Source organism: Scylla paramamosain, chromosome 45 (genome assembly GCF_035594125.1).
Source record: "Scylla paramamosain isolate STU-SP2022 chromosome 45, ASM3559412v1, whole genome shotgun sequence".
Taxonomy (NCBI): Eukaryota; Metazoa; Arthropoda; class Malacostraca; order Decapoda; family Portunidae; genus Scylla; species Scylla paramamosain.
The window spans coordinates 11,908,175-11,911,034 of record NC_087195.1 but is presented as its reverse complement, the minus strand read 5'-3'; the positions used below and the strand labels follow the sequence as shown (position 1 = coordinate 11,911,034).

The 2,860-nt window shown below is 37.9% G+C and overlaps 1 long non-coding RNA gene across 1 annotated transcript; it reads left to right on the top strand.

The window, feature by feature from the left end:
* The first annotated feature begins 257 nt into the window (after positions 1–257).
* Positions 258–2,514, top strand: LOC135094508 (uncharacterized). Its single transcript, XR_010263855.1, has 3 exons — positions 258–1,270; positions 1,669–1,861; positions 2,388–2,514. It is a non-coding gene; the product is annotated as an uncharacterized LOC135094508 (long non-coding RNA).
* The last annotated feature ends 346 nt before the right edge of the window (positions 2,515–2,860 follow it).

Here is a 2,860-nt window from a genome sequence, read left to right as displayed (position 1 = left end):
AGATAGAGAGAGAGAGAGATCTCAAGAAAAACACTGCTTTTCGGGAGGCAATTACCCGAAAAGAAAGACTGGCTGTGTGCTCAAGGCAACTATATCCATATAATTATACATTATATACATTAGGCTAATACATAACAAAAATTTATATAAGAAAGACTACTTCAAGTATATCCTTTTATTTCTACATTAGGCTAATACATAACAAAAAAAAAAAAAAAATGTTTGAGGAAGACTGCAAGAAAGTATATCCTTTCATTTCTACTTTAGGCTGGTACATAACAAAAATTTGTATGAGAAAGACTGCTTAAAGTATATCCTTTCATTTCTACTTTAGGCTGGTACATAACAAAAATTTGTATGGGAAAGACTGGTTTAAGGCAAGTATCCTTTTATTTCTATATTAGGCTAGTGCAAAACAAAAAAATGTATGAGAAATACTGGCTGTGTGCTTCAGGTAAGTATCTTCATGTTGTCTAACAAGCTCAATCAGTTTTTCATCCATGATAAAAAGGCACTTTTAGTTCCTGTGGCTGCTGGTCAGTGACTGACCGTTGGCGGGGCGTCGTTCACACTATGGGCACGGCACCGTCACGTCACGTCAAAATATTCTTGGAAAGAATCCGTGACGTGACGGTGCCGTGATGTGATGGTGACGTGACGGTGACGAACCGACTGAACAGATCCATTGGATTACATGTAAAAAATTCTGACGGAACGGTGACGTGATGTGATGAGACGGAGACGTGATGAATAGTGTGACTGGGCCTTAAGAGAGGAGCACCAATATGGCGGATCTGGTGGGTGGCTTCAGGGGTTCCAAGATGGCGGCTAGTATGACGTCACATTCTTCGTCACGTCGACTGGTCGAGGCGGCGCTGACGTCACGGAAGGGGCCTTCCGCCATCTTGGAATCTTGGATTTGAAGGCTATGTTACTATTATTCCTATCATTATTATTATTTTTAGTGATATTAGTGATGATTATTATTTATCATTATTTTTAAATGTTTTATTTATTATTATCATTGAGAGCTATTGTATTGCAAATCGTAATATTATTTACTACTACTACTACTACTACTACTACTACTACTACTACTACTACTACTACTATTACTACTTTCAGAGCTGAGGGTAGCGATTTACGGCCACGCAATATTACCACATCCACAACCCTCCCATTGGCAACACTGTCCTGCGCTCCCTCTAGACCCCTGCCTGCAAGCTCTGTGTTTGAACTGTCCAATAAAATCACCGCTTCTGTTTGCCAGGTAGTAGTAGTAGTAGTAGTAGTAGTAGTAGTAGTAGTAGTAGTGGTAGTAGTTGCTGTTGTTGTTATAATTTTCTATTTCTTCGTCTCTTTCACCTTCTTCTTTTTCTTCTTCTTTTTCTTCTTTTTTCTTCTTTTCTTCATCATCATCATCTTTTCCTCGTTTTCTTTTTCTTCCTCCTCCTCCTCCTCTTCTTCTTGTTCTTCTTGTTCTTCTTCTTCTTGTTCTTGTTCTTGTTCTTCTTCATCATCATCATCATATTATTATTATTATCATCATTATTATTATTATTATTATTATTATTATTATTATTATTATTATTATTATTATTATTATTACTATTATTAGACAAACAAAACTACTACTACTACTACTACTACTACCACAATCACTTGCAGGTGCCGAGACAAATCTACCACACCTTGCCCTCAACCACCATCACCACCATCGCCTCAGTTGACCAGTAAATGGTTAAGCTATCAAGACTATTACTACCTGATGATAGTCGACCATCTGAGGGCCAAGTATCAGAGAGGCGTGACTATTTGTAGAGACCTTGGGGCGTCAAGACTAGCGCGTCTCGATAGTAAGGTTAGTATAATAGTAGTAGTAGTAGTAGTGGTAGTGGTAGTATTAGTAGTAGTAGTAGTAGTAGTAGTAGTAGTAGTAGTAGTAGTAGTAGTAGTAGTAGTAGTAATAGTAGTAGTAGTAGTGGTGGTGTCCTACTACTACTACTACTACTACTACTACTACTACTACTACTTCTATTACTATTTCAGGTCCACCAGCACTATTTGTCGGGAGCATGAGGCGTCTCCCTCACCCACCTGCAGTACTATCTGGATTCAAATTTCTTCAGCTTTATTTGAAAAGTGTCAAAGTACAAGGTTATATCTGGTCCTGTTCTTTGTTTCCACGCCATTTCAGGGATTAATGTGTCTTGATCACCCCTTGTGGAATGTGCTCTAAATTATTTTACATATATTATTGAACTGATGCACAGATTATTCCATAGTTGTATCTTGTATGTTGTTAGTAGTAATAAATACCATCACTACCACCACCACCACCATCACCACTACTACTACTACTACTACTACTACTACCACTATTCCAGGTTCAACACGCATGTTCAGCCTGTTTGCCTACCACTATTAGACAACTACAACCACCGCCGCCACCACAACTACCACAATCAAGGGCTGAGGTACAGTCTGGTGGCTTGGGGCACCTCCTCTGACCGCTCACTACCAATTTCAAGTGTAAGTAGTAGTAGTAATAGTAGTAGTAGTAGTAGTAGTAGTAGTAGTAGTAGTAGTAGTAGTAGTAGTAGTAGTAGTAGTTGTTGTTGTTGTTGTTGTTGTAGTTGTAGTTATTATTATTATTATTATTATTATTATTATTATTATTATTATTATTATTATTATTGATGTTACTTCATTCTCTCTCTCTCTCTCTCTCTCTCTCTCTCTCTCTCTCTCTCTCTCTCTCTCAAAAATTTTCTTGTTAATAATGTGGAAATCTTGTTGGTGTGTCAGCAGCACCATAAAAACACCCTCCAAGCTCAGTGCACCTTCAACTACGTAGAGC